This window comes from Phocoena sinus, chromosome 6 (assembly GCF_008692025.1).
Source record: "Phocoena sinus isolate mPhoSin1 chromosome 6, mPhoSin1.pri, whole genome shotgun sequence".
Taxonomy (NCBI): Eukaryota; Metazoa; Chordata; class Mammalia; order Artiodactyla; family Phocoenidae; genus Phocoena; species Phocoena sinus.
Genome location: NC_045768.1, coordinates 57,281,984 through 57,292,851, shown reverse-complemented (window position 1 = coordinate 57,292,851; position 10,868 = coordinate 57,281,984). Strand labels below are relative to the sequence as shown.

General features: G+C 45.0%; 2 pseudogenes; one reads left to right on the top strand and one right to left on the bottom strand.

Annotated features, from left to right (window-relative positions):
• The first annotated feature begins 1,666 nt into the window (after positions 1 to 1,666).
• LOC116755007 lies at positions 1,667 to 3,165 on the top strand (annotated as a pseudogene).
• Positions 3,166 to 4,424: 1,259 nt separating this feature from the next.
• Positions 4,425 to 10,611, bottom strand: LOC116755402 (annotated as a pseudogene).
• Positions 10,612 to 10,868: the final 257 nt, after the last annotated feature.

Below are 10,868 nucleotides of genomic sequence, written 5' to 3'. Positions count from 1 at the left end.
AAGCCTAGAATTCATCTGTTACAAAGGCATCATGAACATGCCTTACTTCCAAACACAAAAATTTTTGTAACAATAAAACCAAAAACTAGTCCTGATCACTTTTCTAACATACTCAAATTTAACTAGTATTTAAACTGAGTCGGGAGAAGAAAGAAATCCATACTTACGGGCCAAGGGTGGGTGCAAAGCATTTGTCCTTGCCCTCATGCAAGGCTGAGACATTCAGCTGCTAAAGAAATAACTAGTCCTTTGTAGTCAGGCAGTTTATTATTTCCATAGACAGCAATAGCAAGATCCGCAAAGGTGCCAGCTCCCTGTGTTCTCTGCCCCACAAGACAGCACTAAAGCAAAAGGGGTCAGATAACAAGGCAACATGGGTGATAAGGAGCTCTGGTTCTGAGGAACCAGTTTTATTTATTTACTTATTAACATTTATTTATTTATTTGGCCGCGCTGGGTCTTAGTTCCAGCACACAGGATCTTTGTTGCAGCATGTGGGATCTTTTGAGTTGTGACAAGCGAACTCTTAGTTGTGGCATGTGGGATCTAGTTCCCTGACCAGGGATCAAACCCGGGCCCCCTGCATTGGGAGCATGGAGTCTTAGCCACTGGACCACCAGGGAAGTCCCAGGAACCAGTTTTATACTAAGCAGTTTGAGTATTTCCTGCTAAGCAATTTTATGGCATGCAGCTGTACCCTAAAGTGTGGGGAAGAGAAGTTTCAAGGCAGAAGCCCTTATATCTTACCAGAACCTGGGAGGCAGTAAGAAATTGTCTCATAACAGCCTCGAGGAAAGATAAAAAGGAGGGTGAGAAATGGCCTTGTAGCAGCTCCTCCCAAGCCTCCCATTCTCTCATGTTCTGAGAGGATTATGGGGCATTTTACCAAGACTTAGGTCTCCTGAGGTGAAGACTTGTCCATGTGGCCTATATGGATATTTGCAAGGACAACTGCACAGAGCAGTTTCCCTACAACTTCACCCCCTAACCTTTCACATCACCAGTCAAGAACTCTCTTTAGAAACATAGGCCACCCCATCAGATATCCTAGTTATACAAATCCTTTTAATTTGTCCTAGGGAACAGAGATACAACAATCGATTAAACTTAGAGCAATTGCTATAGCCTGTGAATAGGGCTGTGAATAGGTAAAAAGAAATCGGATCGGGTTCGAGAAAGTTGATCTTGTTCTACTGTCTGGCGTGGCAGCTGTTAACTCCTGCAGTCAGCAGCTGCTGGGAAGTTTCTGAGAGGTCTTAGATTAAGATTCCCTATCGGCCAATGGTCAAGTTGGAGGTGACAGTCTGCCTTAAAAACTAGCCAGGCCGCCCGCCCGCGCGTCCCTCGGTCCCCCTGCAGCAAGCAGTCCCTTCGACCGTCCCACTCAGAGGCGCCGACCGAGCCCGAAGTCTGGGCTCTCGCTCCCTGGCGGAGGGATCCGCGGCGGCTGAGGAGGCGGCGCTGAGCCTAGACGGAAGAGGCCCCTACCGCGGTGGCGGCGGCGGCGGCAGCAGCGCCGGCAGCGCATAAAGGGGCCGCCGCCGCGTGATGCGGCGACCTCTGCGGCAGGGTCAGGAGCCGGGTGGGCCACGGCCCCAAGTCCGTCCCGCCGGAGCCGCGCTCCGGAACTCCCCATCTCCTCCTGCCGACCCGCGATCACCGAGGCGGCCTCGCGCGCCCTCTCCCCTTCCCTGTCCCTCCCCTGCCCCTGTTCCCGCCCCGGGGGGCCGCCTCCACCCGCCTCCCGCGATGGCTCTGAAGAGAATCCACAAGGAATTGAACGACCTGGCGCGGGACAACCCCCTCCCCCAGCACCGTGTTCAGCAGGTCCCGTTGGAGATGATATGTTCCATTGGCAAGCTACAATAATGAGGCCAAATGACAGTCCCTATCAGGGTGGATGGAGTATTTTTCTTGACAATTCATTTCCCAACAGATTACCCCTTCAAACCACCTAAGGTTGCATTTACAACAAGACTTTATCATCCAAATATTAACAGTAATGGCAGCATTTGTCTTGATATTTTACGGTCAAAGTGGTCTCCAGCACTGTTTCAGGAGTACTTTTGTCCATCTGTTCTCTGTTGTGTGATCCCAATCCGGATGATCCTTTAGTGCCTGAGATTGCTCGGATCTACAGAACAGATAGAGAAAAGTACAACAGAATAGCTTGGAGGCTTCCCTGGTGGCGCAGTGGTTGAGAGTCCGCCTGCCGATACAGGGGACACGGGTTCGTGCCCCGTACATGCCACGGAGCGGCTGGTCCTGTGAGCCATGGCCGCTGGGCCTGCGCGTCCGGAGCCTGTGCTCCGCAACGGGAGAGGCCACAGCAGTGAGGGGCCCGCGTACCGCAAAAAAAAAAAAAAAAAAAAAAGAATAGCTCGGGAAGGGACTCAGAAGTATGCGATGTAATTAAAGAAATTATTGGATAACCTCTACAAATAAAGATAGGGGAACTCTGAAAGAAAGCCCTTTTGATTTCCACTTGACTGCTTTCTATGAGCCCAGGCTTCACCTTCCCCTGTGCACGTTTACCTGATACAGCAGTGTTGCGTGTTGTACATACTTGGAACAACAAACTAGAAATACTGTACTTCGGTACCAACATTGCCTCCTAGCAGAGAAGTGTGTGACAAGCCAGTTCTCCAGGCATAACCTAGGTGTGAGACTAAAAGCTTTCCTTATTGACTTAAATTTGGATAACGGCAGAGTGAGGGGTGATGGGTATGGTGTGTGCTTGGATGGGGAAGGAAAGCTCCACTGACCTGTAGGAGATTGTTTTTTAAGTGAAATCCCATTAAACTCAAAACAGTTATGAAAAGCAAGGCGAAGAACATGAAGCTGTTTCTGTATTCATTTCATTCCGAAGGACTTAACGTCTTAGGTGAAAGTTATGACCAATCAGATTAAACTCTACCTACATCCTGTATTTTAAGGTCTAAGTTTAACTGGTCAACATTTAAATGGATTGGAGCTATTAGTAAGTAAAGTGTGATGGGCTTTGTTTCCAACTCTTTTATATCTTCCCACCCTTCAACCTTCCTCCTTCAGCCCCTCTTTCTCTCTTCCATATTCTTTGGTTTGTATGTAGTTTCTCAGTTAATACATAGCTAATAGCTCTTATTTTTCTTACGTTTTTAACTGTTTAGGTCTATCTGGATGTAAGGGTGAAAATTCATTCAGTGGAAATACTTGTGTATATTTAAAGACCCAATTGCTCCTCTGGAGCTTGTACGTTCAAGAATGATTAATCTGTGTAATAAACTGATTACTACAGTCATTACATAAACAAACAAACAAACAAACTAGCCAGATGCTCTGCAGATCAGAGCTGAAAGAGATGAATGGCCCCAGTCCCATCACTCCCCAGCAATTAAGGTTGTCCTGTGCTAGCTACCACACCCAAGTGCTTGGCATCAGTCCCCACAGCAATCATGTCACCCTTTTGCCAGTTGTCCCCATGTCTTATTCACACCATATGCCCAGACTTGTTCCTAGGTGGCTCAGTAGTTTCTTCCTTGTACCACCTAGAACATCTACAGTCCTCTGATATGTGGGCAACACCAGAAGCACTTTAGAGTTGTCATCTCACATCCATGATCATTATCCATAACCGCCCAAAGCTAGCAAGCTTAGCTGGGCAGCAAAAGGACATCGAGTTAGAATCTCCCACCTCCTGGCTCTTCTTTGATACACACAAATTCCAGTATCCCAGTATCCCAGGAGGTAGACTTGGGAGGAAAAGAGTGAATGAGTTAATTACACAGTCCTCGTGCCAAGACCAGCCAGGTCCAGTGCCCCAGACTATGTGAACCCAAATTCCCTTTGCTACTTGACTGCGTAGTTGGCAGTTTGGGTATGTGTGCCAGGCTTCCTTTTTCTCAGGTGCTGGAATCACTGGAGCTTATTTTTAGGCCCGGTTCTGACTTGTAGATGGATTGCTGCCCTGTGCAATAGTATATTCAGGTGGTTGTGGTCCTTACCTGGGAAGCTCAGGTCAAATCAGCTTGCTTCCATTGATGTTCATCCTCCAAGAGTCCTTTTCCATAGGCATTCACACAGGTCACAAACAGAGTGCATGGGTCTTGTGCAATCTTATGCCCCGTTTGGCCCCTCTGAGCTGAGACTTGATCATCCAACTTTCCTGCTGCCAAGTACCAGACTACACTGCTAGCCATAAGTCAATGAAAATGCCATGAGTCAATGAAAATGCAACAAGGCATATTTCGGGAGGCATTTTTAGAGCAAACATCACAACTTAAACTATGCTCAGTGAGCAGAGTTCCCTTTTCCATGCATAGTTTTACAGTTTTCTTTAAAGCTGCACAGCTGTACCATTCCAGTACATTCCTGGATAGGGGGCCCCAAGACCACACCCCAGGTTCAGTGATTCGCTAGGAGGACTGACAAAATTCAGCACATAGTTGTACACACAGCTAAGATTTATTACAGTGAAAGGATACGAAACAAAGTCAGCAAACGAAAAAGGCATATGGTGCAAAGCCTAGAGAAAACCAAGCGCAAGCTTCCAAGAGTCCTCTCCCAGTAGAGTCACACAGGACAGCTTAATTCCCCCATCAACAAGTTGTGCCAACACGTGTGAAATGTTACCTCCTGGGGAAGCTCATTAGAGACAGTGCCCAAGGCTTTTATTGGGAGCTGGTCATATAGGCACCTTCTGCCTACCACATACCAAAATTCCAGACTCCCAGGAGGAAAGCAGGTATTTAGCATAAATCACACTGGTGGTACAAACAGTTTAAGTACAATGAACCACTCTTATCAGTTCTGTGAATGGTGGGAACCCTCCCCAAAACACATCCTAGACACCAGGCCAACCTGTAAGCAGGACTTTCCACGGATAAGCAGGTTCTTGGCCCTTGGCCAAGGCATCTTTACAGCAAAAGTATTATCAGTAGGACCTCCTGCAGCAGGGTGAGAGCAGCCTGCAGTACTGATCTCAGTTATGCCCTTTCGGGGTCCTTTACTTAGCCAATTAAAACAAGTACCACTAACTATACAGATCTATCTGAAAAAAGCCAGTTGATTTCATCCTTAAGCTTCTGATTAACTTTTTTTTTTTTTTAACCTAGCCCAAGGCATCAATTCAGGCACAGCCAGAAAGTTGAAGCTGACCTGAAAGCTTTCCAGGGCTGAGGTAGTGTGATAGTTGGGGCACACAGACAAGTACAGTCCCAGAGATTGCAAGCGGTAACCATAGAAACAAAGAGTTCACAAATGTTGGGGCATGCCAAGCAGGACATACATTAGTCAGGCAGTACAGGCTATCAGGGCCCCATGTGGCCTTGTACTGTCAGACCTCCCACTCTGGGTTCTCAGTCCAGTCCAAATTATGCAGTTCAGTCCTTGATTTCAGAGGGACTGCCTGAGGCAAGTCAGTTCCAAACAGTTTTACTTGTCTATAACATCAGTTCAACAGCTTCACTAGTGTGGACAACATCTATAGGTGTTCTGCAGGCAAGTGCTGGGGTCACCCCCTGCCATCTCAGTGCTGGTAAGGTGTGAGCCTAGGCTCAGCAACCAGTTTAATTCAGAGAACTCGCAGCTTGAAAGGAACAGTTCTGAAAAACAAAGATCATTAATGCCCTTCCCCCCACTGCCTCCCCATCCCCAGGTGCTGGGGTTTTACTTTTTCCTGCATCATTACAAAATCAGTCGTGTCCTGTTCAGCAATGGTAACATTTTTTCAATTATCCCCTACTCTCATCTAGACCATTCACCTGGAAAAGTTGTATGCAAAAGGCATAAAAGCATTTTCACAGAAAAACATTTTTGTATAATTTAACCAGAAAGACCCATCATATTCGAAATGGGTCAGAATGAAATCTTAAATTTTTAAAACATAATTATATTGGGCTTAATAACCTGCCATGCCTTTTGTCCTAATCATTTATCCAGGGAGCAGCCTAGAAAAGATCAGTCCCTTTCTGGGGACAGCTGCATTTAATAATCAAACTGCCTTACTAAGGTGTGTATACCAGGAAAAAGGTGAGGGACGTAGAGTCAGGCTATCAGACCGCCATTGCAAGCTGCCACTAATTTAGAAAGCTGAATACAAGTCAACAGCAGTGAGACGACCCTGAAATGGGGTCCAGAGTCTGACTTGTTAGTAGTGGGTGGAGGTGTCACACTCCCTAGCTTTTGCAGGAATCCTATTAGGAATGCATTCAGTCTCTGTATCAGAAATATAGAGCTGATCAGCAGCTCAATTTCACACAGCCCCATCAGAAATAAGCTCTTTTCTGTGGGCATTTGTGACCCAGATGGTCCAGCCAGCATCCATGATGTTTCCACAATTTAGCCCACAGAGAAGTGTCTTAAATGTGTAACTATTCCAGAATCTAAGTTTTATTTTTTGAGCAGAACTTCGTCAGCTTTTAGTTTGGCACAGCTAGTGCTGAGGCTGAAATAGCCCAGACCAGGTTTCAGCTTAGAGTCAGGTCTAGGCAATTAAGTGTCAGGATTCCAAAAAAGCCAGCAGCTTTACTTTAGCAGCATATTCAAAGCCCAGATACTACAAGGCCAGAGAGCCATGTTCCAAGTCCAACTGACAAGTGAGGCTTTATGACACCCTTTTTATCTTGTCAGCCTTAGAGTCCAAACAGACCCACCCAAAAATATGCACATCAGGCTGGAAAATCATCAGGCTTTATGGATCAGACATCTGATTTTAGAAAAGCTCATTAGCAACTCAAATCTGCTTTGTAAAACTCCAAAAGTGTATTTCTAGCTGGAGAGTGCCTCTCTTTCCATGTTGTTTCATTTTTTTCCAGAAGTTACAATAGGCAAAAAGTATAACAAATATCATCAGTTACAGAGACTGGCTTTGTTTTCAACATTCAAAAAAGAAAAAAAAAATTTCAATCCACCCACCAATGGCAAAAAGCAAGTATTTATTTGTGTGTCCCACTAACACTTTTTCTTTGCAGCTTTCCCTGACTGGGATGATCCCTGTAGCATTTATGAAATTATAATCATATAATATTTTCCATCAATTTTTATCCTACCTCCAGATGCAAAAGCCGCAAAGCACAAATCTATTTCAACAAAGCGCACCCCCCTCAACCTTTAAATGGAAATTTACTCAACCCTCTACCAGTAAATTTAACATTTACAGGATTAACATTAGAGCTACCAAGGAAGCCTCTCAGCTGGAATTGGGGGCAGGAGAGGGAGGATAGGGCTATTGTACCAGTGATGGTAACTAGGCTGAAGAAATGGCCTACTGTTTTTTTCCCTTTTCCCCCTCTGGTTTGCTCTGCTGCAGCCGTGGGAACTGACCTAACATTTTTTTCCTTCCACTTGGAAAAAAGAAGAATACAAACTTTTAATATTTCTGGGTCATCCAAACTACGTTTGGGAATTTTGGGGCCCTTCTCCTCCCACATGAAGGAGAGAACAAAATACAAAAAGGCATCACCTTTTCCCCCTCACTTTAGCACATTTTAGCACAGGCTGCACTTTTGCCCCTCGCTTCAGCCAGCACAGCCAGAAACAGCCAGGAGATCCAGCAAGCCAACTCTCCCGGAGTTGGATCTATCATTTTCAAATTCCACAGGTAACTTCTACCTCTCAGAAAATACTGCTGTTTCATCCCGTGAATGACTCAATAGCCAGCATAGTTAGTACTAAAGATGTGTTATCCCTCACTCCTTCACCTTTACTTTTCTCAAGCTGCTTTTGCCATATTTCAGTGAGTCAGAGTTGGGCTAGCAAATCCCATTTCTGACACCAACTGAGTTAGGGGTCCTCAAGACCACCCTCCCCCAAGGTCTGATGATTTACTAGGAGGACGGACAATGTTCAGCATATAGTTGTACTCACAGCTAAGATTTATTACTGTGAAATGATACAAAACAAGACAGCAGATAGAAAAGGCACATGGAGCAAGCACATTAGAGCCCAAGGCTTTATTGGGGGACTGGTCATGTAGGCACCTTCTGCCTAACACATACCAAAATTCCAGACTCCCAGGAGGAAAGCAGGTATCCAGCATAATCCACACTGGTTGTACAAACATTTTAGGTACAGTGAGCCACTCTTATCAGTTCTGTGGATGGTGGGAACCCTCTCCAAATCACACCTCAGACACCAGCAAAAGGCCAACCTTGTAAGCAGAACTTCCTAAGGATAAGCAGGCTCAGATCTGCTATGTTAACTCTTTCCTACACAACCCCATTGACCTTTAACTTAGCTGGCATATCCATGAGGCTTAGGCAACCTTAGGAGCTGTAGTGTACCCAGGCCCCCAAGAAGCCTAAGGTGATAGCATAGATCCTGCCTCTGAGATAGCCACATCTTCCTAGTAATTATGTAGCTGTGAGATTCCACTAATGCCCAGTGTGGTAGGTTGAATAATAGCCCCCAGAGATTTCCAGGTTCTAATCCCTGTAACCTATGAGTGTTAATTTATGTGGTAAAAGGGATTTTGCACATGTGATCAAGTTAGGGATCCTGAGATGGGGATTAGCCATTTGGGCCCTAAATGTAATCACAAGTGTCCTTAACAGAAAGAGGCCAGAGGGAGATTTGACTATAGAAGAGGAAGTAGGAGATGTAATGATGGAAGCAAGAGGCTGAAATGATGTAAGGAAGGGGTCATGAGCCAAGACCCTCCAGAAACTGGAAAACGCAAGGAAACTGATTCTCCCTTAGAACCTCTAGAAGGAGGGCAGCCGTGCCAACACCTTTATTTCAGTCTACTGAAACCCATTTTGGACTTCTAGCTTTCAGAACTGTAAGATAATTTTGTGTTGTTTTAAGCTACTAAGTTTGTGGTACTTTGTTACAGCAGCAATAGAAAAGTAATATACCAAGTCTTACTTCTTTCCTGGATATACCAATTCCATTTCATAATGCATGCTTGCTAGGCAATACCCACTTTGTTGACATTTTTATTTTTGACCCATTCCAGAATGGGCAGGTCAGAGAATAACATCATGTGCTATTGCTTAGTTAGTTTCTCAGGGTCCACCAGCACTCAACAACAGGCCAATCATTACCCCTCAAATGGAGTTTACCAGGCAGTGGTGTTAGAAAAATGCTGTGTTCAAAACCCTAGTGGGCACCACTGCCTAGTGCCACAGATGCAGTCCACTGCAAGCACTGATATTTGAAGCTCAAAAGGCTCATTAGAACTAGCCTGTCAAAATAGGAGGGCAGTCTGTATAGCCTGCTAGATAGTTTCCTTATGTATCTTCTTACTACCACATCCTTAGTCAGTATAGTTATCTGCTCATCCCCTCTCCTCCCTTCGCCTGGCATCCTGTCCTGCTCTACTGGTATCACATAACTGGGCTGAAATATCCAGGTGGGCTCCTAGTTGTATACTCATCCCACTAGCACTGTTTAATTTGTGGCATTTCCCCACTGGGAACATTCCTAATAATCAAGAGAAGTATTATACATACGCAACACATCTGTTCCCACACTACATTCAGAGGTATCAGTTACAACCACTTGGGTGTGTGAACTTTTCACTGAATAAAAGATAATACAGACAAGTTTCAAGGGCCACAATGGTATGGCCTCTTTTTACCATAGATAAGGTCAACTTTTGGCAGGAGTTACACGTCGGACAGGACATGGTTTTTTCTATGACTGCTGGAGGACTTCAGTGTGGTAAATTCACCTTCATTGTCCCCAAACTTTTTTTTTTGGCAAGAAGCCTCTATATTGTCACACCTGCTGGCAAGCATCTGCTAACATTGCAATAATGCCATCAAGACAGAAACTTTAGATTTGTCAACCAACAGACACTATTTACACAGGAAACACTTTGGACATCAAAAAGCTTTTCTCTAACACTTTATAAGCATTCATAGCACAAAAAAGTAACGTATCATTTAAATTATACATTTTTACAATGGTACATTAAATTGGCTCAGAGCCTTAATTTTTAATTTGATTTAAACATTGCTTTTAGACTGATGACAACACCAGTGGTGCAGAGTTTTGGAGCTATGTTCAAAGCAGCACTCACCTGCGGCTTTTCTTCGGTTCCAGAGCCTCCGAGGCAGTCAGTAGTGTTTTGTCAAATGCATACTTTAGGTTTTTCTGTGAGAATGCAGAACACTGCATGTATTCGACAGCCTTCAGGTCACAGAACAGCATTACAGCAGTCTGCAGAGGGAGAAGTTTCTGTGTTCTTGGCAAGCTTCTCGATAATAGAGGGTATCACATTTCTGAGATCAGTTTTGGCTCCAACAAATAAGGAGTCTTCTAACAATGGTGAATTATCTCAGGTACCCACTTTTCTTTCACATTTCCAAATAAGGGCTGAAGACCACTGAAAAAGACTAGAAATATATGTTTGTGGATAGCTGAGAGGTTGTTCTGTCAAATCTTTCTTGTCCTGCAGGATCAAAAAGTCCATAAGTGTATGGCTCTCACCAGTTACTGACTGCATAGTTGTCAGAAACCATGGAACGTATTCAGACATTAACTTATTGTTGTATAGCATATCAAGACACATCTTACCAACAACACCATCACTCACAACGCAAATTGTCTGCATTGTTGAAATATTTTTTACTCCAAAATATATTTGGAAATATTCCAAATATAATTCGGTACACGGGCCTCTCACTGTTGTGGCCTCTCCCGTTGCGGAGCACAGGCTCCGGATGCGCAGGCTCAGCGGCCATGGCTCACGGGCCCAGCCACTCTGTGGCATGTGGGATCTTCCCAGACCGGGGCACGAACCCGTGTCCCCTGCAACAGCAGGCGGACTCTCAACCACTGCGCCACCAGGGAAGCCCCCCCTTTCTGCCAACTTTTGCTTGTCATTCATTCCCATCTCACTGCAACATACCAACTAATATCTGTTTTCCCAAACCTCACTCATA